A 26,322-nucleotide genomic window follows, 5' to 3' on the forward strand; every position below is an offset into this window, starting at 1 on the left:
ACTTTAGGCCAGCTTCTCTTGGAGAGGTGACAATTCAGTTGGAATGGCCATAGGAGCTGGCTATGAAGATGAGACCATCAGGGTGACCGTCTGAACTGGTGACCCCGAGGCGTGGGAGGCTCCCAGCTCTGGCGTGTGGTGCTCACCAGCCCCTCCTGTTCCATGGGGTCATGCCTGGTGAAAGGACACAAGGGGTGCTCTCCCTCCCAGGGTACACGGAGGGCAGCATGCCAACCCAGGAGCAAGGCTCCCTTCTCTTCTGAGCAGCGCAGGCAGGACACCGGCCGTGCTGCCCAAGCTTCCCACACAGCCTGGAGGAAGCCCATGCCCCAACGGGGCCTGTCGCCATGCCAGTCATTGCTCTGAACTGCCTCTTGCAGGGACCTGCCCAGCCTGCCACAGCTCCCAGGCCTCTGCTTGCTTTCTTAGAGAGCTCGAGTCCCTAGAGACCTTCCCTTGCACTCTGCCTGAGGCCACTCGCCCGCATGAGGCTCACTGATTCTTCTCACTGTGGAGCACTAGAGGCCAGACTTTTCTGGCATAGCCAGATTCCAAAAACAAAGACAAAAGTCCCATACCTGCTGGTCTGTGAGTTGCATTCCATCTATCAGAGTGTAAAACAAAGCCTGATCCAGCTGACAGGGTAATAATGACTCACGTGGTCATTGGCCACTCAGCCACCAGTTCTCGAGAGACAGCACTGGAGATGCTGACATGGACAAGATGAGGTTGCCGCCTCCAGGAGTCCATGGGAGAAACGAACGCATGCAGGCAGATAATCAGCCAGCACCTGCTCAGCTCCAGGTGCCCAGAAAGGCTCAGGGTGAGTAGAGGTAGGTATGCATGGCCTGGCAGCAGGACCCCACAGGCTGGGTGTATGGGGAAAGTTCTCTGGGGGCTTTGATGGCTAACCTGAAGACTGAAGGATGAATGGGTGTCACCAGAGGAAGGAAAGAGTGGGTGATGGGGGGAGTTCCAGGCCCAGCAGAGTAAATATTCAGCCAGTGTGCACTGGATGTCAAAATACTAGCATCCTTCCATACGGGTTAATAAATAGACACTTTCCAACACGCTCATTCTCCAACACTCTGGTCACCTCAGCCCCTGCTCCTGGAGCCCTACAACTTCCCTCTAATGGGTTGTATTATACCCCCCAAAAAGGTGTCAAAGTCCTAACCCCCAGTACCTGTGTATGTGACCTTATTTGGAAATAAGCTCTTTGTACACCATCAAGTTAAGATGAGGTCATTAGGGTGGGCCCTAATCCAATACTACTTTGTCCGTACAAAAGGGAGACATGGACACAGACACGCACACAGGAAAAATGTCATGTGCAGATTGCACTTTGGCTGCCACAAGCCAGGGAATGACCAGGAGCTCGGAGAGAGGCCTGCAACAGATCTTCCCCGAGCACCTGCAGAGGGAGCACGGCCCCGCCAACACCTTGATCTCAGGTTTCCAGCCTCTAGAACTGCAAGAGAATACTTTTCTGTAGTTTAAACTGCTCAGTTTATAGCACTTTGGTATGGCAGGCCTAGGAAACTGATACAGTCCCCAGGAGCTAAACGTTAAAGGGGAATCTCCTGGTAGACCTAGAGGTCTACAGGATGCTCTTCTATCAGGTTGCCGTTGGTAAATACTTAAACATTTCCCTCGGAGAAAGCAAATGTAAAAACCCTGGCCCATGATCTTTCTGAAACTGAAAGAAAGCTCAAGTGGTAAGTAGCGAGAGGAGAAGCTTGGTCGAGATGCAGTAAGAGGAGACGACAGGGGCCAAGTAACACAAAGGGCTTGGACTTTATTCTAAGAATAAGCAGTACGGTAGGGTTTTAAGTGACGTGTGTTGATTTATGTTTTCAGAGGGGCCCTTGGCTGGTTGGGTGGGGAAGGGGCAAATGTGGCCATGGGGACATCTCCTAGGAAGCAGGTGCATCATCCGGGCTGGAGGTGACGGTACCAAGCTCTGGGGTGGCAGGAATAACAGGGGAGTCTTCACCCAGGGACTTGCTTTCTCTGTGAAGTAGCAGGAAAGTTCATTTGCTTCGGACGATGGGGAAAAGGAAGGGTTGGAAATTTGAAGGAAGGCAAAAGGACAAGAAGATGGGAAACCCTGGGAGGCATCTGGGCAGCGAGTGGAGCCCTGCTGAGGATGGCAATTCTGAGCTGACAGTGGCGGCAGGACATGGCGCTGCATGAGGCCCATCGGCAGTGCCCAGCAGATGTCAAAGTGCGAGGTGATGATGGCTAAGCTGGCAGAGAAGAGAGACAGTAGCGAGGGATCCCGGGGACACAGAGGGGCCGGCGGGCAACCACCCAGACAGGGCGAAGACAAAGGCAGTGGGAAGTAGGGAGGTGATAATCACAAAACAAAATACTCATTTGGGCTAAAAATGGCAGTCTTGCCACACGTGGGTCTCCTTCCTCTTCTGAAAACCCTTTAAAAATGTTAGTAAATGTATTACCCTCCCCCCTAAAAAAGTGTTACTCTACGAGAACACAGCAAAAAGAAGAGTTTGCAGTAGAGAGTGAGAGAGTCAAGAAATTTTTAGACGGTTGAAAGCAAAAGAGGAATGGAGCACAGTGGAGACCATTTCTCCCTAAGGGCATGAGGAAGGGACACCATAAAAAACAAACCACTACGGGCCGGCCCATGGCTCACTTCAGAGAGTGTGGTGCTGATAACACCAAGGCCACAGGTTCAGATCCCTATATAGGGATGGCCGGTTCGTGGCTCACTTGGAGAGAGTGGTGCTGACAACACCAAGTCAAGGGTTAAGATCCCCTTACTGGTCATCTTTTTTAAAAAAACAAGCCACTTGACCACAGAATTCATCAGTGGAGGGATCTCAGTGTTTTGAAGCACCAAGTGCCATGAAAGAAGGATGTTGGATTTGGGATCAAAAAATAAAAGGAAGTTGGATGAAAATTTGCACAAAATTGTTGGGTCCTGGGTTCCCTCCCTGACACCAGAGTAGGTCCCGACCTCGCTCACACCACCTCCAGCCCCAAGACGTAAGGCTTATTCTCTGGGCAATTACAGGAGTGAGGGTAGAGGTGAGGCAGGAAGCTGAACAGCATAAAGGCCAGTGAGAATCTGCGCTCTGAGCTCTGGCATCCCAGACCCTTCCTGGGTCCTGTTCCCAGAAGGCCAGCAGCCAGGTGTGTGCCTCTCCAGGCAGGGAATCGCAGGGCCCCAGAGGAAACACGTGCAGTGTTTGGAGAGTCTCTCCCTGCATTCCTGCCTTGCTGCTGGTTGCTCCTCCATGAAGCGTGCTTGGCACTGAGGCCAGCCCAAGTGTGCAGAGCTGAGGGCCAGCTCACTGTGCAGTATAAACAGGCAGCCAGGGGCACTGGCCATGTGAGGAAATCCCCACCAAAGCAAGCAAAGAGGGAAAGAGACCAAGAGTAAGCAGTGCATAAAATAGGAAAAAACATTAATTAAAATTAATAACCTCACAAGGATAAAATATTGCACCCATTAAACAAGAACAGGGCACTTATAAAAATGAACAAGAATTAGTAGAGTCTTATGTATTAAAAATGTCATAACTAAGACTGGGAAGAAAATCTCTGCAAAGCATATATATCTATCTGATGTAGGACTTGGATCTTTATATGAGGAACTCTCCAAACTCAGCCACATGGAAATAAGCTGCCCGATTAAAAAAGAGAGCAAAGGATTTGAACAGACACTTCACCAGAAAAGGTAGATGATGGCAAATAAGGAGAAAGAAAGAGGCTGAGCAGCATTAGCCATCAGAGAAATGCAAATTTACAACACAACGAGATACTACACAGCTATTAGAGTAGCTAAAATTAAAAAGACTGACCTCACCCAGTGCTGGTAAAACTGTGAACAGATGAAACTCTCATAACTGCTGGTGGGAATAGAAAACGGTATGGATAGTTTGGAAAACGGTCTGGCAGTTTCTTCAAAAGTGAAACATTCACCTGCCATATGATCCAGCCATTCCACTCCTAGATGTTTACCCAAGGGTTTTCCTTGGAAATAGAGATTCGTGCAACGACTTGCACATGCATGGTCACAGCAGCTTTATTTGCAATAACCCCAAAGCCAGAAACGATCCAGATGCTCATGAGCAAATAAACTGTGTCCTACCCACCTAGTCAACAATAAAAGGTGATGAGCAATGGATATGCACAATATGGGTGAATTTTGAAATAATTATGTTGAGTTAAAGAAATCAGACAAAAAAGAGTACATACTGTATAATTCCATTTTTATAAAACTATAAATAATTAAAATGAATCTACATGACAAAGTGAAGAGAGCAGAGGCGGGAGGAAGGGATTCCCAGGGGCACGATGGGATGGTGGATGGGCTTCTTGTTTCGATTATGGTGATGGTTTCAAGAGCATATACGTATGTACAAATTTATCAGAATGTGCCCTTTAGAGATGTACAGCTTAGCCTATGTCCGTACACTTCAATAACGCTATTTAAAAATATAACTGAAATAAAATTTAAATTTTCAAAAGAAGGGTTGGAAGAGAATATCAAGGAAAGTTCCAAGAAGAAGAAGGAAAAAGGAGAAGGAGAGGAGGAAGAGAAAAAAAGAGGAGGAAAAAGAAAAGGAGTAAAAAAATTCTGAGAGTGAGAGACGCGATCCAGCTGGTCAGCCAGGACATGAGAAGTGGAAGTTCCCGGGCAAGAAAACAGAAGCAAACCGAAAGAAATCATAAATGTGAACGTATTTGGAAAAAGGGTCTTTGCAGGTGTGATTAAGAATTTTGAGATGAGGAGGTTTCTCTGGATTATCAGAGTGGGACCTAAATGCCATCACCAGAGTCCTCATGAGAGGGAGGCAGAGTGAGATGGGGCACAGAGCAAAAAGCCATGAGAGGAGGGACAGGTGGCAGCAACATGGCCGTAAGCCAGGGCGCACCAAGCAATGTAGGGCCACCAGAAGCCAGGAGAGGGAGTGCGGCCCCTCTGACACCCTGACTTCAGACTCCCAACCTCCAGAACCGTGAGAGAACACATTTCTGTTGTTTCAAACCACCAAGGTCGTGGTAATTTGTGACAGCAGCTCTAGGAAACCGACACAGAAACCTAATCACGGTGCAGCAGTGCGCTCCCAGGAACAACATCGCCATCTTGCATCCCATATTACATAGTCATAGCAACGTAAAAACTGATGATCGATGCACACACTTTTTCTTATGGAATCATATTGGGAGGATGGGAGAGAGGAAGCAAGAGAGATATTTATCTGTAAATCCGCAGGGGAGGTGATGGACAGTGCGGTGTCGATGAATGAACGTGCAGCAGCAGAAGTGTTTTATGTGGCGACAGCTGAGAGCGGCAGCAGCTGCCGTGGAAGCAGGGCCGGTGAGGGATGAGTTGAACATGGGAGTCCTATGAAGGGTGGAGCAGGGGACATTTCTGTTTTTATTTTGAACCTGTGATCATCATTCAACTTTTTAACTACATAAATGTGTGTAAGATTTTGATAAATATAAAAATTCATTTAGAGAAAGGAAACCCCTTGTCTTGTGATGAGTCTAAGTCCGATGGTGACAAGTCCGGGGTGTGTCGTGGGAAGGGACAGCTGTGGTGAGGTGGCGGGTAGGTGGCAGGAGCGCCCCTCTTGGGGAGGTCTGTGTTTCCGCTGTGCAGGAAGAACAGAGGAAACATGGGAAAGGCAGCGAGGAAAGTGAGGGTGGCTCTAGGTTGGGGGAGGAAGCTTGCAGCCTGGAGGTGCTGCCATGGTGGTCTGTGACCATGCGATGGGATGGGGGCCTGCTGCATCGAGGGTCACTGGGCCTCACCAAATGCAGCTGGTAAGTGGGAGGCGCAGAAACCCCTTGGCAATGCTGTGGGTGAGCAGCTCAGAGAGCCAGCTCTGGGGTGGTCACTGCAACAGGTGGTGGCAGGAGGGTGAGCAGAGGTGTGTTGATCAACCCCTGTGGCTGGGCAGAGAGCCTACCCAGGTCAGCTCTGAGACTGTGTCCACGGAGAGACCGACACAGAGCTGGGACAGTTCAGAGGACAGAAAGATTCCTGGAGGGATGCCTGGAGGAGGTGGCATTGGTGTCTCAGTGACTTACTAGGAGGTGAGACTTGTAGCATGCACAGATTGGGGGCTGTTCAGAGTGGATGTGACACTAGTGCAGAGGCCTCCCATGCACAGGCTCAGAGCACAGCAATGCAAGGTAAGTTCAGCCCAAGCAGGGATGTCGTGAGCACGTTTATTCTTGTTTGTCTCAAACACCCTTCTGAGTGTGGGGGGTTCCCCACAAAGTGAGTCTCGGAGGATGGCAAATGCTGTCCCAGGTTCTCTTGCACCTGGGGTGCAGACAGGTGACCAGGATGTTCCCGTTCAGACCTTTGAACCAGAAGCTGGTGATGGGGAGAGGTGAGCACCCTGGGAACCCATCCCAGGAAGGTGGCAGCAGCTGCACCCGGCTCCCAGATACATCAGGCAGCATGGTATCCAATGCCATCAGCCATCACGAGGTCTGCACCCATAGAGGCAGCAGCAGTATCCACGCAGGAGCAGCTCCAAGGTGGCCTGGGGGCACCATTCCTGGCTGTGTGGCCTCCAGGCCGCCCTCCAGGGCACCCCCAGCCCCTCCCCAGACTGCCCCTCCAGACAGCTGCTGCTGATGCCCAGACCTGCCCTGGTTCCCAGTGTCTGCCTCTGAGCACTCGGTGTGCACGGGCGGGGAGAGAGGAATTTGTGATCGGTCAGCACCTGTTCCTTACACATGTCCTTATGCCAGGCACCGTGCCGACCTCGAATGCTTAACCTGATTCACTTTTGTTTCCATTAGATTGCTCACAACGTCCCCAAATAAACCTGGAATCAAAAAAGTGACCCTTGGGGAAGGAAAGGGTCACCTTCTCACTTTCTGAGTCATTCTGGTCTGGGAAGAGAGCCTAACTCCTTGCCCGGAAGGGAGTCCAGACACTACCCACGCGGTGTCTGCTGTTGGGGGGCCCTGGCTAGTGCTGGATCCTGCTCTCACCTCAACACCCTTGGGTGCACGACTGGGCCATTTTGAGGAAAGTGATGTCTGTTTATGGGGCAGGAACAACGCAATGTATTGCTCAGTGTCACCCTGATGTTGAGACTGGTTGCTCCCTCTGCCCCAGAGGACCCCTCTCCAACACCTCCCAGGATGCCTGCTTTCACAACCCACCAAGAAACACAGGGACCCACTGGAGGGGGGGAGATGGGAAGGGAAAAAGCCCAGCCACAAGGACCAAGGACGGGCTGGGTGACCTGAGAACATCCTCCCTGAACTCCAAACTCCCCTCTGGGCACCAAGGGGACACCCAGCTCTGAGCTCCCCTCCCCCACCCCATCCTCTCTCATGGACCCTCCCAGGTGCCAGACCTTCCACTGTGCTCACTAGAGGGCCCAGTGCAAGGGACAATGCCTCTTGCCACCATCTCCTGCCTCCCCCAAGTGGCCTTTCTCAGAGGGAGCCACTTGGCTCTGGGGGCTGGGTGCACTGTGCTACCTGCTCCCTCTCCCCTGGACTGGTCACCCCCTTCTGTAGGACCGCACCTCGAAGGGTGGTGAGGGGGAGGTCGAGGATATGACAGTTCTCTCCCACCTCTGAGGCGTGTGATGGGGTGGGAGGGGTGACCAGCTTCCCACTCAGTGAGCCGTGGGCTGGCACACAGGAACAGAGGTGGCCTTGGTGGGTGTTTGACAGGCGGGTGGATGGAAAGGTGAGGGAGAATTCTGGGGAGGCCCCAAGGTGTCCTGGAGAGGGGGCAGATGGGGGGTCAGACAGAAACTGGGTTCACAGCCATCTGCAGCCCTACTTTCTCTGCTCAATGAGTGTGATTTGTGGGCACCTCGTGTGTGATGCCGAATAACACACAGGGGTAGAGGCACCTCTTAGCAGGATGGCAGGGAAGGCTCTCTGAGGAGGAGCCACCGAGTCTGTGACCTGGGCAAGAGAGGAGTTGGCCATGGGAGACCGGGAGAGAGAACACTCCCAGCAGAGGGAGCCAGCAGTGCCAACGTCCTGCGGCAGGACAGCACTGGGCGGGTCAGAAGCCTGGAGAGCCTGGCGGGGGACTAAGAGGTGGTCAGGGGGTGCTGGACGCCAGAGTCCAGGCCAGGCAGCGCTAGCAGGATGAAGGGGGTGGGGGTTCGGGTATTACTTTAGGTACACTGGAAGCCACAGGAGGCTGATTTGCCTTTTTAAAAATCCCTCTGGATGGAAACCAGATCAGTAGTTGCCAGAGAGTGGGGCACTGGGGAGGGTTGACTACAGAGGGGCCATGCCAGGCCATGTCTAGGGAGATTGAACTGTTGTGTTTGGCACCAGGATGGTGGATCCATGATTCTGCCTTTGTCAAAACCCACAGAACTGAACACCACAAAGAGTGAATTGTAAATATGCAAAACCTTTTTCTTTTTTTACTTTTTTTTCAGTTAAAAAAGATCCCTCCAGCAGCTGTATGGAGGGTGTGGAGGAAGGATGGGAGGCAGGAGGGAAGTTGGGAAACTAGCTGGGGGTCACTGAAGAGACCCCTGTGAGCATGGCTGAGTCTGGGCTGGTGGTGGCTGTGGGGATGGGGACAAGCTCAGGTTGTTGACCACCGTGAGCCTCAGTTTCTTCATCGGGGACATGGTGCAACAATTTCCCCCATGGGCTGTCCATGTGGGTTGAAATGACACCTGTGACCTGTCTGGCAGGGCCTGGCTAGAACAGGTGCTCAGCTCTTAGGAACCGGGATGACAGCTTTGCCAGACGGTGGCTGTGGCTGGTCTCGGGGTGCCTTGAGGTGAGCTATCTGGCCAGGGAGCAGGGAGGGGCTGGGAACTGCCAGGGGCTGCGCTCAAAGAATAGGCCTCAGGTGGACCAAAGGGGAATCACTGAACAGTGAAGGGCACCTGGCTGGAGAGCCCTGGATCGAGTGACGCCACCGCAAGCAGAGGAATGTGACCAGAATGTTGTGTACTTCGAGCATTTCTCTCTCCCAGGGAGGCCAGAGCATTTTTGTTGGGGCTAAATCAGGACCTGACTGAGGCGCCACCCTGGGCAGAAAAGAGTGGCAGGCAGGCAGCTCTGCGGGAGAGTCCGGCCTGCCCCGGGAAGGTGCAGACTCAGGGTGCAGCCAGAGCACTGGGGCCAGGGGGCTGGATTCCTGCACCAACTCAGCCGCTCATTAGCTGGGCCATCTCGGGCTGGTGGCTCAACCTCTCTGCCTCCTCACAAGGTCAAATGAGTCATGCATGGGAACACATTATGTTGGTAAAAGATCCTGCCAACATAAGGTGTGCACAGGATGCTCATGGTGATGGTGAAGAAAGATTGGTACCTAGAGTGCACGGAACTCAAATGTCCCCTCGGGTCAGAGAGTCCTTCCAGAATCAGCGGACTAAGTGCTTGAATTTGTGAATGGAGGACAAAGGAGAAGTGGGGACATCACTGGCGGGAATTGAAATGGGGCAGCCACTGTGGAAAACAGTCTGGCCATTCCTCCAAAAGTTCAGCATAGAGCGACCAGACGACCCATATTCCACCGGTTATATTCTCCAAGAGTTGAAAACAGAGACTCAGATGCTTTTGCACAAATATTCATACCAGCATTGTTCACCTTAGTCAAACGGTGGAAATAGACTGAACATCCATCTGGTGAATGGATAAACGAAACATGGTACATCCACGGAGCAGAGTGTCATCCAGCCATGAAAAGGAGTGAAGTACTGACACGTGTGACAACACGGATGAGTCTCAAAAGTGTCTTGCGAAGTGAAAGAAGTCAGACGCAAAAGCTCACATATTGTGTGATTTTATTTATATGAAATATCCAGAATAGGCAAATCCACAGACAGAAAGCAGATTGGTGGTGACCAGGGTTGGAGGGCAGGGGAGTGGGGACGGGGTCTCTTTTAGAGGTGGTGAAATGTTTTGGAACTAGATAGAGGTGGTGGTTGCACAGCTCTGTGAACGTACTAAACACCTCTAAAATGCACACTTAAAAAGGAGTGATTTATGCTATGTGAATTTCACCCGGATTTTTTTTTAAAAAGGAGGGAAAGGAAGAGTGCTTGTGGGCGACTGCCAGGAAGAGAGCAGTAACCCGGCGAGGGGCGAGTGGTGCACCGATTGCCACTTGCCATCCAGCAGCCCTGTGATGGACTCACTAATATTTCCATGTTAGCCGTGAGGAACCTGGAGCTCCTGCCAGGTGGGTGCAGACTGTGGATGCAGTGCTGGGCTTGATAGTGTCTGTGCCTCTGTTGTCTAGTCCTTGCCATGTGCCTGTCACTCTGCTGGTTGCCTTATGTCAATTATCTTAATTGGTTTTCACAACCTGCAAGACAGGTGTTATCTCCATGGTACAAAAGGTATTGATGGACAAGGAGGTTAGAGTCATATGCATAGAGCCACCATGGTGACACTCCAATGACAAGTGACCAGAGGGCAGGAGGACCCTGGCCCAAGGCCTTGAAGGAAGGCAAGTCGTGAGGACTTGGCAGGGCATGGGCAGACCATGCAGTAGTGGGCTCAGAGAGAACGAGGGCTTCTGGAGCAGGTGCATCATGCTGGGCTGGAGGGCGAGAGGGCTGGATCTGCAGAGCTGCGGGGCCAGGAGCCCAGGTGAGGGCACAGCACATGCAGAGCACAGTGTGAGCCAAGAGCCGGGGTCCAGTGGGCTGGAGGCCTGGACAGGTGAAGGGACCAACTGGTAGACAGAAAGGCTATGTGGACACGACCAGATCATGGAGGGCTCCTGCCAGGTGTAGAGCCCTCCCCACTGTGTCTCCCCTGAGGCACAGGCCCATTGTGCCACCTCTGGGGGCCAAGAGGATGGAACTTGAATTTGGGATAGGAAGGGCAGATGGGGGTTGGGCAGGGCAAGTCTAGTCCTTCCAGCTCCCCACATCACATCTCCAGACAGTTCAGCCAGTCACCTCAACCTCCCCCCAACCCACATTGAGTCCTTTGAGAAGCCCACGGCAGATCCTGTCCAAGCCCAGCTCCACCCCTCATTTGAGTAAGTCCCCTCTCAGAACCTGTTTCCTGATGAAGATGAGGAGGAGGAGGGAGCATGAAGAAGAGAGGGGCCTGGGGGCTGTAGGCCAGTTGGTCAGACAGCTGAGTGCCAAAGCGAAGACCATGGTGGGGGGCTCCATGGGAGGTGTGAGGACCTGGCTCCCTGGATTCTGGCTCAGCGATCAGTACCAGGAGAAGAAGGGCCCAAGAGACTCCAGGAACCAGCCTGCACTCTTCACCCACTGAGGATTTCCCAGCCTCAGAAGCCCCCAGCTGGTGCCCCAGCAGCAGGAAGTGATTAACCACCTCTCCCGACCTACTGGCGACAGCCCCAGGGCTGGGACAGAGTTAGGAAGCAGGGCCAGGCTGACCCACTTCCCGCCAAACCTGGGGATGATAAATGATCTGCCCTCAGGACCAGGCCCCACCATCGTCCCTCCAGGGCAACAGAGGAACAGAGGAAGGGCTGGCCTCAATGTCTCACCTCCCGGTCCCCCTCAAGCCCCTCCCCCACCTCCCCTCTGCAGGTCTTTACACCAGGAATAGCTAGGACTTCACTGGTATTAAGCATTTGTTTATTCAAAATCCATTTAACAAAGCTTTACAGAGGATTTTGCATATTTCCTTACACTAAGGCCCCTCTAAGTACAGCACATGCCAGCTTTCAGGAGGAAAAGCACCAGAGCAGATGAAATGTACACGCCTCAATTTTTTAAGTGTTGCAATGGGAGTCTCTGCCAAGCCCTGGGTGAGGAGCCAGGCATTCCCTCTCCCCCTCTCGCCTTTGATACCCCATGAGGTGGGGCTTAGGGCTTGATTTTCCAGAGGACTCCCTCCAGGTCACTGCTCGTGGTGGTGGTGGTCCCCAGCTCAGAGAGGCTCCGAGTGCTCTGTCAGGAGGCTCTGCTTCCATTCACACCAGGACTTGCTGCAGACACAGAAGGAAGGCACCAGTCTCCTAACAAACCTGGACGGCCAGGGACCTGCCTCGTCCTGCTCGCTTGATTACTTCCCTGCACAGTCACCACTCCCACTGACGATGGCATAGGAGAGACTAAGACAGGCCACCCAGAGTTCCTCTTTCTCTCAGTCCTCCCTGACTCCTCAGGGAGAGGAAGGTAAAGAATGTTGTAGAATGTGCATGCGTCAGGAAGGGAAAGAAAAAAAACCAGTTTGTTTCTGCAGTGCCTCCACCGTCTTGGGAAAAATGAAAAACACACACACATACAAGCTATGAAATACAAATTGCTTAATTTCACATACAAGTTAAATGCACTTATATTTGCGTTTAAAGCTGACATTGAGCAATATAAAAATGAATGGCAAAATGCATGCTAATAATTTAAATTTTTATTTTTTTTTTACTTAGAACAATGTTAAATAGCAAATTAAAAACAAAAAAAAAAACAAAAACACCATGACAAGTCAAAAGAGAGAGACCATAGAAGAAAGGAAAAAGCGTAGTACCTTTAACAGCACTTTCTCCTGCTTTTTGAAGAAGGGGCCCCACATTTCACTTTGTATTGATCCCCAAAGTTATGTAGTCAGCCTGGTGCTCAGGAAAGGTGGGGGCCAGAGGGGTGGGCAGCACGGGAGGAAAAAGAACCAAAAAGCAGGAAAGTCACAGTTTACAACAATAGCATATATAATATGATCCAGTTCACGTAAAATGGGATATATCTAAGCATAGACATACATAACTCTATATACATTACATCATGAAGAAATATAAACACATATAAGGACGACAGCAAATTTTTAACCACCTCCAAGCGGTGCACTTTTTCAGGTGATTTTTACTTTTTATCTTACACAGTAAGCTCAAACAATAGAGAAACAATACATATGTATCATGTATATACTCACGTTTTTTTAAGCTGCATTTTCATCTGGGGGAAACGGGAGGATGCAGCTGGGGAATAAGACTTGGGTTCAAATCCCAGCTCTGCTGTGTACAATCTGCAGGATTTAGGCCAAGGTAAGTCACCTCTCTCAGCCTGTTTTCTCATCTGTAAAATAGGGACAGTGACTGGTAACCATCTTACTGGATTGCTGTGAAGTCGGTGGAACAACCGCGTCGGGTGCTTAGATGGGGCCTGGTACAGAGTTCATTCGGCAGTGGGCACCCATGAGGGGTTAGAGCTAGGGAAAGGGGACGCAGGCCTGTGCTCGAGGATGATGCCCCAGCAGGACTGCAAAGGAGGCCTCTGGGGAGGGAGAGCAGAAGCAGGGGGCAGGCTGGAGAGGACTGTCACAGGTATATGCGCTGGGAGGTGCTTTGGGAATGCTGCAGGTACTTGGGTGTGGGCGTTGGAGCCATCAGATCTGCGGCTCATCGTGTGTTTGGCTGTGCATCAAAATCAGAGTTCACCTTCTGACTCCACCTTCCAGTTTTGCACAACCGGTCTGTCTGAGATGAGTATAACTGGTCAGCCTTTTTCAGGGTGGCTGCTGGTTAACACAGGATGGGGGTTGGCCTTCTGGCCAGTGACCATGGAGTTCTGGATGACAGCACAGCCTACTCCTGGAGGCTGATGGACAGTGGCCTTCCCTGGAGGTTTCGAGGATCCCTGCCTCACACACAGGCAAGTGGAGAAAATGCTCTGGAACACTGAGTTGGATGGGGTGGACATTCATATATGTCTATAGCCTGCTTTGTTGCTATTCTGTTTTGTTTGATCTTTTCTTCACCCCAGAGATATTGGATGTGGGGGCTTCCAATATCGAGTGGGTTTTGTCTTCATTCTATCCATAGGTGCCTACCATGCGCCCAGCAATAAACAGCAATCAGTAAGACAGGAGGCCCTGCCTCATGGTGTCCTCAGTCCACTGAGAAAAATCCCAGGACTGTGGTAGGAGACACTCAAGCTGCTGAGTATAGAAAGGACACGGTCCCTAACCATGTGCATCAGGAAAGGCCCCTGAGCAGGCTCCTAAGACAAGAGCAGGAATCACCAAGCAAGGGCAAAGGAAGGGCATTCCTGGCAGAGATGATGGCACACGCAAAGACCCAGAGTCCAGTGCGATCCTGACACATTCAGGAGCCTGAGAGGGTTCCACAGGGCTGAAGTACAGAGGGGTAGACATGGCCGGAGAGGCTGCACTGGCCACAGCATGAGAGGGGTGGAATGCACAGGTTCTTACCACACCACAGGAAGCCCTGGCTGAGAGGGGAGGCCATCGGGTGTCACAGGAATAACTATATCCTCCCTGAATGCAGCTGGGCTGGCTGGAACCTGTCCTGGCAGGTGGCAGCTATAGGAAACTTACAGGAAGGGTTTAGCCAAGTTTTCTCACAGCAAAAATGAAGTGCAAAAGATATGCTAATTCAGATACAAACTAGCACGGGTTGTTACTGAGTCTATAAGGAGCACTTTGAAATGATTCCCCATCCTGGCTCTGACCATAGGCAGGGGACTGGCATGGGTGTGTCTGACTCATTCCCTGATGCTTGAAAATGCACTGCCTGGCTGTGTGGGGATCTGATAAATGAGTGGGTGAATAGGTAGATGGATGGATGGACAAATGGACGGATGGACAGAGGGACGAATGGGTGGATGGATGGATGGATAGATGGATAGATGAGTGGACAGATGGATGGGTGGGCAGGAGGGTGGATGGACGGATGAGTGGATAGGTAGGTGGAGAGATGTGCGGGTAGATGGAGGAAGGGGTAGATACAAGTATAGATGAATGGAAGAACGGGTAATTGTTTTATAAAATTTAAAGATTCTTTTGATGGCAGGTCACAACACAATGACATTCAGATAGATGAAAGGCAGAACTTTTTGTTACTTACAGCTCCAAATAAAAGGCTGCCAGGCAGGGCCATAGAGCAGTTTTTGGCCAGGTTTGGAATCACAGTAAGATGGAGCTATAGGTAGCAGCTTACATGTGGCATGTGGAGTGGGCTTAGCTGGGTTTCCTGGGTTCCCAGTGGATTGGATGACGTGAATAATTTTGTGAGTTCCAGGATGTAGGGGCTGTCCATAGTTGTTTGGAAACTGGCCCCCAGGTGATGGGGGCAGGTGCATAGTGGTCCAGAGTGTGAGAAACTGATAAGGAAAGCGGATGGGGTGTCAAGTTAATTAGCTGTTCAAGAATCGACTGGCCTCTAGCCAGACCTCAAAACTGGGTCAAGACAGCATTAAAACAAACAAAACACTATATTACAGTGATGGATGGAGAATTATATAGATGGACAGATGTCTTTTGGAGCTTTCTCAGTCAATGGTATTTACAGGAGCATCAACACTGGATTCAGATCTTTGAGGATTTTCATCTCATAAATGCAGAACCCTACAATGTCTGAGCTGGAGGAGACCTTGAAAGTCTCTGTTCTTGTGGGTCTCCACATGTTTTGGATTGTAGACGCCTTTAATATTTGATGAAGGCTGTAGAGCCTCTCCCCTGGAAAAAGCACATACACATACACACAGTCCTGCATACCATTTCAGAGGGCTCGCGGGCTCTGGGAAGCCTGTCCACGGACTTCTATCCCCACCTGGGAAATCCAGAAGCCCCAGGTCAAAGAGCCTCAATGTGGTTGAACAGGTCAGTGTGCAGAAGAGTCACCTGTCACAACTAGCCCAGGGAGGGACTGTACTCAAGTTTCTACAACTGGTTCACAGCCAAGCTGAGCTGGATCCCAGGACACCCATAAACCCCAGAAAGGGGCTAGGTTTCCCCCTCTCTATGATGATGGGATTGGACTAGATTCAGAGAAGCTAGAGGGGAAGGTGAGACAGGAGGTGGGGCTCTGACCCTACTATCTATTCCCCAGCTCCACCAGGCATGCTCTTATCCGATCTCTTTTGAAGGAAGGATTTTAAGACTTAAAAAAAAAAAAAACGTTCGAAGGTTCCTGCACTTTCCAGCTTCGACTGTCTCAGCTTCTGTCCATGTAAAGAGCTGTAGATTGTTAGTAAGTCTCCAGGGCTGAACCTAGAAAGCCATCAGTGTTGATGGGGGAGGAAACCGCTTCTAGACATCTCCAAAGAAATGGCTGCGTGTCTCGGTGGAGCACAAGCACTTAATCTGCCACCAGAAAACAGGGCAGGGAAAGGTATTCATTCTCTGCAGATGTTTCCGACTTTCTGCCACTGCCACCTTTGGCAGGCATGCAAAACATTTTAAAAAAGAAGAAAAAAAGCAGATCTCTCCCTGCCCTGCCCTCTGTTTACACTGTCTATGTAAACACCCACTGTTTACACCTAAAACTCAGATGCAGAACAACCAGGAAAATAAATAATGATAAGCAATAAGTATTATGTTAGAAAAATTCATTCACGTGATGCTTCGCAGGACACTGCGGCCAGCCGGGACACTTTTGCCACTCGAGCCTTTAATGGGCAGCCAGTCTACATGATAGAACCTTCCTTGGGCAAAGGGGAAATCTTCCGGGGTGGCCCAGTGGGCAGGCGGAGCCCAGCTGCAGTGCCCCCCGCCTGGCCTCTGCCGCCTGCCTGACTCTGCAGCGCATGGCTAGGCTGGAGGTGGAGGGAGGACGTGCGCAGGAGGGCGGTGACATCACAGCCCAGCCCTTGAAAGATGAGCTGTTCCCGGCCACTCCAGCTCCTGCTCCGCTCGACTCCTTGCAGGGGTGGCAAAGGGTGAGGACGTCAGGCAGCCCCGCTGCACCGAGGGAGCCACCGGAGTACCCACGCGGCTTGCTCCAGACAAGGTGGGTGCTGGGCAGGGTCTGGTCCAACCACCTCACCTCTGCCAGTAGGGCAGGGTCCCCTGCACAGAGGGCAGGCAGGCAGCTGGGTCGACTCCCAAGTTCGGGAAGAAGTTTCTCTCGGTCCTGGGGAGTTTGGGAAAAGTTCTCTTCCTTCCTTAGGTCTGACAAGTGATCTGGGGAGAACGGTCCCCAGCAGAAGGAATCATCTGGTTTGTCCTAAGTTTGTCTTCTCCCTGAAGTGTGGGTGTGAGTGATTTAGTGAGTTAATTGTTACAGATTCTGGGTGGACACCTGGGACAGAAGCAGCCAGGAGTGAGCGTGGTGCAGCAGGGATGGGTGTGGCGTTCAGACTCCAGAATCTGGCTTCTCACTCATAGCTGTGCCGCTTGTAGGCTCTGTGTGACCCTGGGCAAGCTACTTAACCTCTCTGAGCCTCAGTTTCTCTACCTGCAAACCACTCTGCCAGCCTGCTCCCTGGGGATGGCAGGGGTTAAATCAGAAGTGGATGGGAGAGGGTTTTGTAAATGCTGGCTGATGTGCATGGAGGTGGTTGGTGGCAATGACTTCATCTCAGACAGGCTTTGCATCCCTCCTGTCACGGTCCTGGTGGTCTGGGGCAGAGGGGTGGGATGTGCAGTTGTTCAGAGCGCGGCTTAGCATCTTGTCTGCATCGGAGTCCCAGCTCTGCTGTCACAATGTGGGTGACTTCTGGAGCCATAAAGACCTCGCAGTTCTTCTTTATGCAAAGATAAAAATGGGCTCATGCCTGTGAAGGGCAGTAGGTGCTCAATAAATAGTAGCTGTTATTGGAATTGCTGAGAGTGTGTAGTTGCATGAGCCTGGGTGGGGTGGGCTGTGGCACCACTGTCTGGGGCAGGTTAGAATGTGCCTCACTGAGTCACAGGCTGCCTGGGGCTCCACCAGCCCACAGGAAGTGGGAGCTCTGGCCCAGGTGAGAGGCAGTGAGGGGCTCCCAGGCCAACCCCACCTCTTCTTCCTTCTCTGAGTGAGGGAAGGCTTGGGTGGCTGGGGGCAGGGTGAGCCACCCCAGCGGGCACTGCCCCCAGCCCCCGCTCCTCTGGAGAAAAACCTCACTGAGTTGTTCTGGCCCTGGCAGCAGTGGGGGTGACAGGAACATTCCACAATCAAGAGCCCCACAAGCTCGGGGAAGAGTTTGACTGTTTTCCCCTGGCCTGGGGCAGGAGTAGGGAACACCCAGAAGAGGTTTTCAGAAAACATTGAAAATGAGAAGACACATGTGCCAGCTCCCCTGGCAGGACCTCAGGGTCTCATCCTGGCTCTGCCCTGAACGTATCAAACCCCTGCATGGTGTGCTCCAAGCCCCTCACTGTACAGATGAAGAAACTGGGTCTCAGAGGGGGGACATCGCCTCAGCAAGGCCATTTGCTCAGTGTCCAGGGAGTGCTTCAACCTCTTTAGGACTCAGGCTCTCTCACCTTTAAACAGAGTGGGGTTCAGATGACTGACTGAGCCTGCACGGTGAGTCTAAGGACTGTGGATTAGACCAAATTCAGAAGATGCTGGCCAGTGGGACCCAACAGGGAAAGCAGCACTGCCAACACCGTGACTGGCTGGAGAAAGTTCCTGGGGCACCTGAGGGTCACATTAGGGTTACTTCTCTCCTCTGTGCACTCCCCTGTCAGGGAGTGAGGGAGAGCCCTGCAGACTTGTCAGGGGGCTCTGGTCTTCAGAATGGAAATGGGGACCTTGTTTATTTGTTCCCAGCTGTCTCCTTTGCACCGAGAACTGTGCCCAGCGTAAAACAGGCACTGGTCAGTATTTGCTGAATGTTTTAATGGTTAAATGAATGAATGAATGAATATTGGTCCCACAGCAGGCACTAAGAGCACACAGAGCACACTGCTATGTGAAAGAAACCAGTCCGAAAAAGCAACATACAGTAAGATTCCAACTATAAATGACATCCTGGAAAAGGCCAAACTGTGGAGATGATAAAAAGATCCTTGGTTGCCAGGGGTTGGGTGGAGAGAGGGATGACTCGGTAAAGCACAGAGTATTTTTATGGCAGTGAAGCTATGTCGTATGACACTAGAATGGCAGATACAGATCATTCTACATTTGTCCAAACCCATAGGATCTTGGACAACACCAGGAGTGACCCTGATGTAAGCTATGGATTCGGGGTGATTGCGATGTGCCGACGTAGCTTCCACGATTACAACAGATGCACCACTCGGGTGGGGGATGTTGATAATGGGGGAGGCTGTGCGTGCTGGGTGGGGGTAGGAGATATATGGAAACTATTGGTACTTTCCACTCAATTTTGCTGTGAACCTAAAACTGCTCTTTAAAAAAAAAAAAAGAAAAGAAAATAACCAGCCACAGAGCAGGTGTGCAAGTTGTTTTTTGGATTTGGAAGGCACTTAGAGTACCTTTGGGTCATGAATCAAACCATCAGATCCTACTAAGACTTGAGACACTCAATGTATCACTTGCAACATCCATTCGGTCTGGGGATCCCCTGAACCATGAACGTCCATCTTAATGTACATTCTTCCAGGGATGGGGAGCTCATTACTTTACAAGGCAGCCTGCTCCATCTCAGGAGAGTTCTACTGCTAAAAAGTTCTTCCTTTGAAGTAAAACCCGTCTCCCCCTGAGCAGCGGTTCCATTTTATATTCTGGGGAGTCGGTACGATCTAGTCCTATGCATCCTCTCTGAGCTAAATGTCTGCAGCTCCTTAATCTGCCCTCCATGAAGATTGTTAAGTCTCAGTTCCTCCTCCCACTCCATAGGTTTGGTTTTTCTGGGGGTCTGCTCCCCTAAAACACACCACGGGGTTGCTTTGCAGAACAAACCCTAGGAATCAGGTATTTCTTAGACTCTGTCATCAAAGTGGGATCTGTAGGATGCTGGAGGTTAGAAAAATGTGAACCCTCCTCCTGAAAAAATCATCACAGTGAAAAGCTGTGTGAAACAAACGTGGCTTTGGGTTCAAACCCTGACCATGTAACTTACTGACTGGGGAAGCTCTCTGAGCCTCAGTTTTCTCAGCTGTATAATGGGAATAATCGTCCCTATGTCTGAGGACCATTGTGAGGCTTACTCAGATGCTGTTGGTGCAGTACAGGTGTGTGGGTGCCAGGCACACTGCAGGTGACCCGTCAACAGAGGGATGGTCTACAGAGGCAGGAACAAGGGACTGACAGAGGGGTTGCATTTGTCAGGACTGTCCCCTGCCCCAGCCACCGCCAGCACCTTGGTCTCTCTGACCTCTGCCACCAGTGGAGGGCAGTGGCATGGGGCTCAGCAACATCTGAACATCAGCAGCGCCTGTGCCAGGCGTCTCGTGGGGTGTTGTCAACTAGAGCGCCAGCACCGGCACTGCCCGTCATGGCTACTGTGCTGATTCGTTCCCATAAGGCCATCTCTCCTCCTCTCACTGCGGGGTTTCCTAAGTGGAAACACTCCAGGGAGGGGTGTGGCCTGACAGGGAAGGACCGAACCTTGTGCATCAGAATCACCTCGAGGCTGGTCACCCATGCAGGGGCTGTGGCCCTCTGCCGGGGACTCTGATTTAGGGCCTGGGTACCCAAGGACTTGCCAATGCCTCCAGGGGTTTAGAAGCCAGTGGGCCTCGAACCACACTATGAAAGAAACTGCCTTCCTCCCTAGACCCGTCTTCTAGTCCCCACAGCCAAGAGATCTGGGACCCCAAACCCTGCTCCTTGCTCTCTGGCACCTTGTGCTCATGTGCCAGTCACCTTGGGCTCTACAGTGTCCCCTTCACCCTCTCAGGAAAGAGAAACCCTCTCCCTGAGAACTCAGAGCCTCCACTCAGTTCACAGCCAGGCTCCCCTCGGAGGAGGATTTGGGCCTAAACATTCTGAAGAGCATCAAGCTGTGCTCTGTCTCCCCCACCAAACTGGAAGCCCTTTGAGCCCTGGTCCTCCACACTAGGCCTATGCCTGGTACCTGCTGTGCACTAAGAATATGCCTGCAGGGGGCACTCCTTGACCATGGAGGGAGGCTCTCTGGGGTCCTTCCAAAGCCTCAGAGGTTGCACTTGCACATGCACAGCAGTCCTGCCTCCCCAAAGCCTACATGTGGGAGGGTGTCACCGCTCGGCTGCACCTGGGACAAGTCACCCCCTCTCTGGACCCCACTTTGCCTGTTAGTAAAATGAGAGGTGGGAGAAGGGACATCTGGAGTCTCCTCTGACTGAAGATGAATGTCTAAAACACAAGAACATGGCAGGGGAAGTGGGAAAGGAGGAGCACACATGTACAGATGGGCAAAAGTCTGCAGACAAGAGCGACTGTGCAGATTTGTGGCAGCCAAAACAACAGAAAACAGGGGCACTTGTCAAACGAACGAGGGCATGGGCATGTTAGAGTGACAGACTTCAGGTGACAGTGCCTCCTCCCCTCCTCCTGCTCCTTCTCTGTTTCCTCTTTCTTCTGAAACCAACGCAGGGATTGAATCCCACCCACTTCTACCCCACAGGGCAAGTGACTCAGCCTCTTGGAGCCTTAGTTCCTTTATCCTTAAGTAATAAGAGAATTGGAAACCACGTAAAAAGAACTGGGAACAGTCTATGGCAACTGCTTGGAAACATTATGGGACAGCTACTAGATTGCTGAGTGCAAAGAGGGGAGGGAAATGATGGCACTTTGGAGACACTTCCTTACCCGTGCATGCACACATGTGCACACCTGCTCCTAAATACCCCAACACACCTGCGAGGAGGCACAAGGCTCCACTGAGCTGAGTGAGGCTGTGTCAGGGAGGGGGACTGGGCCAATAGGGAGGCTGATTCGTCACTACACACTCTTCTGTACTCTGTAAAATATATATATATACATATATTACTATTGGGGGGGGGTGCAGCTGGCCAGTATGGGGATCTGAATCATGACCTTGGTGTTATGACACTGCACTCTAACCAACTGAGCAAACTGGACAGCCCTGTACTTTTTGAAATTTTATCATGAGCATGCATACTCCCTTGAAAAAAATTAAATATAAAAAAAACACACAAAATAAACTAGAATGGAAATAAGGAGACAAAATCCTCCAGCGTTGCTGTTTCCTGCAGCCTGGGTCCATCCTGAACCTCTCTGGGTGTGAGAAGAGGGCCTGAAAATGAAAGGAGGGAGCAACTCACACACCTGTACCCGCACCTGGGAGCCAGCACAGCAAAGCAGCAACGAGGGAGAGGGTGGGACCCAGGGCAGCAGGACAAGCAGGTGCTGGGCTCACTGGCGTCATTCTGTGACTATTTGAGGAAGATCATTCACTGAGCATGTACAAGGTGCTGGGCCCTGGGGCTGCAGGGGACTCAAAAACAGTCTCTGGTTGCCCAGACTCAGATCCTGGGGAGGAATTTTTCTCTGAAAGAGAAAAGAATTACTTAATTAAGCATTCCAGACCAACGAGAAATTAATCACATTAAATAATCCAAGAAAGGGGAAAAGATGTATTATAGAAAAAATTACTGTAATCAAGGAAACCAGTCCAAGTCTAAGGCTAATGAGTTGGCTGCAACATGGTTATGAAGCTTAGTAACTGTTTAGAAAAGCTGCTTAGAAAAGACATAAACAATATGGTAAAAATCTGTAACCAAAATTTTGTTATTTCAACTAAACTTGAAAGTGGAAAGGAAAAGGGGGGGAGAGAAGGAGAGTTGTGCGAAAGGTTTTGTCTAATCTGAAAGAATAGTTATTTACCTACTCTTGATACTAATAAGTGAATACAGGTTCTAATATGTTTATCAAAAATTTAGAGATAACCATTAAAGAGTAGAAACAGGACATATTATACTATATCCTATGACTAATATAAATATTCCAAGGTGTATTTACAGAAAATTGATTATGTTTTAGGCCCTAAAGAAAATCTCAATATAGTCCTAGATAAAGAACTCTTATAGGCTGCATTACTGACCATACTGTGGAAATCAACATCAAATATAGAAATCAAACTCACAAACCACTTAAAAATTTTAGGAAACACTTTTCCTCAAAACTCTTCCATCAAAGAGATCATCAAAATAGAAATTATGGACATTTGAGAAATGATTGACTATGAGATCATGATTTATCAAACTCATGAGATATAGCCAAAGCTGCATTCATAGGAGAATTCATACCTTTAAAATTTTAAATTATTAAACTATGAAGATTACAAACAAATGAATTAAATATCCAATTCAAGAAACTAGATAATGAATAATGACCCAAAAAAGGTAGAAGAAAGAAAATAATAATAATAAAAATAAAATGACTAATTAAAAAGAAAAAAAAAGTATCAGTAAGCCATCTAAAGAAAAACCAAGAGCTGGCTCTATGAGGAGAGGACAGGATAAATTTTATATTTAAAATTGTTTTGGAAGGGTGAAGTGTCTTCTTCATATCTTATCGATTCCATTGCTGTTTTTCACAATTCAATTAAATTTTTGGTTTTGCCAAGAGAGCTAAACAAAGGCTTTATTGTAAGGATGTCTTCGGTCATTGGTATGATTGGTTAGCAGTGTTTACTTGTGAAGGTTAGCATTGTCAGGAGAGAAACATTTCTACATGAGCAGTTAACAAAGCTGACTATTCTTTTCAATTTTGATTTGAGTAAACGCTGAAATAATTCATGCTTAGAGTTCAGAGCTACTCACACTGCAGTGGTCTAAGAGGGCAGGATGCTTACTTTCAAAGGCAGCATTCTCAACACTGTTCTGCAGAGTTCTAGGAAATTAACAGGTTCTCTGAATGAAGGTCCCGTGGGGACCCAAATGATACATGGTATACTGGGTTTCCCAACTGGGGTCAGCCTAATCTGGTCTAAAAACGTATTTTGTTCCAACCACAGTGTTTTCTTTTTCTTAAATTTGAGGCAACATTCATAAACCCACAGATTTGAAATTAAAGCCCAGATCTGTAGTTTCTCTGGAAAAGCTCAACACGATTGGGCTGCAATCCCATGTGTGTGGTCAGCACCCCACTAGCTGGGCCACACCCTCCTGCTCCTTGCCCTCCCCATCTGTTCACTTTTACTACCTGCCTGGTGTCTGTCAGGCTTTGAGATTATGATGTCTGCTCTATTCTCCATATACTTTCTTCCTGCAGATTTATGATGCACATTAAAGTCTCTGGGAATCCGGTTAACTTTGTCTAATCCAGCATTTCCAAAACTTGTTTGAACACCTGAGCTCAGTGAATAGTAGCATTCTGTGAAGCAGAATAGATGGGGGCTTAGGGAAAAACTGGTAGCCTACAGGATTAAGAATAGGACCCAAGTTCTAATTCTTTTTTTTTTTTTTTTTTGTCTTTTTCATGACCGGTACTCAGCCAGTGAGTGCACCAGCCAGTCCTATATAGGATCCGAACCCGCGGCGGGAGCGTCACCGTGCTCCCAGCGCCGCACTCTCCCGAGTGCACCATGGGCTTGGCCCCCAAGTTCTTTTTTTTTTTTTTTTTTTTTTTTTTATTTTATTTTATTATTTTTTTTTTTTAATTTTATTTTGTCGATATACATTGTGGCTGATTATTGCTCCCCATCACCAAAACCTCCCTCCCTTCTCCTTCCCCCCTCCCCCCCAACAATGTCCTTTCTGTTTGCTTGTCGTATCAACTTCAAATAATTGTGGTTGTTATATCTTCTTCCCCCCCCCCCCCGGTTTTTTTTTTGTGTGTGTGTGTGTGTGAATTTATATATTAATTTTTAGCTCCCACCAATAAGTGAGAACATGTGGTATTTCTCTTTCTGTGCCTGACTTGTTTCACTTAATATAATTCTCTCAAGGTCCATCCATGTTGTTGCAAATGGCAGTATTTCATTCGTTTTTATAGCTGAGTAGTATTCCATTGTGTAGATGTACCACATTTTCCGTATCCACTCATCTGATGATGGGCATTTGGGCTGGTTCCAACTCTTGGCTATTGTAAAGAGTGCTGCGATAAACATTGGGGAACAGGTATACCTTCAACTTGATGATTTCCATTCCTCTGGGTATAGTCCCAACAGTGGGATAGCTGGGTCGTATGGTAAATCTATCTGCAATTGTTTGAGGAACCTCCATACCATTTTCCATAGAGGCTGCACCATTTTGCAGTCCCACCAACAATGTATGAGAGTTCCTTTTTCTCTGCAACCTCACCAGCATTTATCGTTCAGAGTCTTTTGGATTTTAACCATCCTAACTGGGGTTAGATGGTATCTCAATGTGGTTTTGATTTGCATTTCCCGGATGCTGAGTGATGCTGAGCATTTTTTCATATGTCTGTTGGCCATTTGTATATCTTCCTTAGAGAAATGCCTACTTAGCTCTTTTGCCCATTTTTTAATTGGGTTGCTTGTTTTCTTCTTGTAAAGTTGTTTGAGTTCCTTGTATATTCTGGATATTAATCCTTTGTCAGATGTATATTTTGCAAATATTTTCTCCCACTCTGTTGGTTGTCTTTTAACTCTTTTAATTGTTTCTTTTGCTGTGCAGAAGCTTTTTAGTTTGATATAATCCCATTTGTTTATTTTTCCTTTGGTTGCCCGTGCTTTTGGGGTCGTATTCATGAAGTCTGTGCCCAGTCCTATTTCCTGAAGTGTTTCTCCTATGTTTTCTTTAAGAAGTTTTATTGTTTCAGGGTGTATATTGAAATCCTTAATCCATTTTGAGTTGATTTTAGTATACGGTGAGAGGTATGGATCTAGTTTCATTCTCCTGCATATGGATATCCAGTTATCCCAGCACCATTTGCTGAAGAGGCAGTCCCTTCGCCAGTGAATAGGCTTGGTGCCTTTGTCAAAGATCAGATGGCAGTAAGTGTGTGGGTTGATTTCTGGATTCTCTATTCTATTCCATTGGTCAGTGTGTCTGTTTTTAGGCCAGTACCATACTGTTTTGGTTATTATAGCTTTGTAGTATAGCTTAAAGTCAGGTAGTGTTATGCCTCCAGCTTTATTTTTTTTGCTCAGCATTGCTTTGGCTATGCGTGGTCTTTTATTGTTCCATATAAATGTCTGAATAGTTTTTTCCATTTCTGAGAAAAATGTCTTTGGAATTTTGATGGGGATTGCATTGAATTTGTATATCACTTTGGGTAGTATGGACATTTTCACTATGTTGATTCTTCCAATCCAAGAGCATGGGATATCTTTCCATCTTCTCGTATCCTCTCTAATTTCTCTCAGCAGTGGTTTGTAGTTCTCATTATAGAGATTTTTCACCTCCTTGGTTAACTCAATTCCTAAGTATTTTATTTTTTTGGTGGCTATTGTAAATGGGCATCGGCCCCCATGTTCTAATTCTAACTCTTAGCAGTTACACTGCATGACATTGGAGCAAATTGTTCTTTATGCCTAAATCTTTTTTCATCTGTTAGATATAATCATTTCTATACCTTCTTTGGTATATAGGGGTAATCCCAATGAAATGTTACTTGTGAGAAGTCTTTGAAAAGTGAAAACCACTACAGAAGTCAGAAATGCAAGTGGATTTTTTTCCCATTAGGTTTTGCAGTAATAGCAGATCTAGCATTAGTGCTCAGTAATAATTTCAGCGTTGTTATATTCATAAGTCTCTTGTTGTAGGGTATCTCTTTTTAAAAAAAAAAAGTTTCTTTTCTGAAAAAGTTGGTGTTGGTAATTTGGCTATCATCTTATACTTTAGGAAAAATTG

At 49.0% G+C, this 26,322-nt stretch overlaps 1 protein-coding gene across 2 annotated transcripts in view; it reads left to right on the forward strand.

Moving 5' to 3' along the window:
* The first annotated feature begins 16,590 nt into the window (after positions 1-16,590).
* Positions 16,591-26,322, forward strand: part of BDKRB2 (bradykinin receptor B2) — a 36,486-nt gene continuing 26,754 nt past the window's right edge. The window contains exon 1 of one of the 2 annotated variants that reach the window (XM_063091411.1): positions 16,591-16,675. The gene's annotated coding sequence lies outside the window, so the exon portion shown is untranslated. The remainder of the gene's footprint in view (positions 16,676-26,322) is intronic. The other variant, XM_063091412.1, reaches the window with a different exon arrangement.

The sequence above is a fragment of the Cynocephalus volans genome, chromosome 3, assembly GCF_027409185.1.
Source record: "Cynocephalus volans isolate mCynVol1 chromosome 3, mCynVol1.pri, whole genome shotgun sequence".
Classification (NCBI taxonomy): Eukaryota; Metazoa; Chordata; class Mammalia; order Dermoptera; family Cynocephalidae; genus Cynocephalus; species Cynocephalus volans.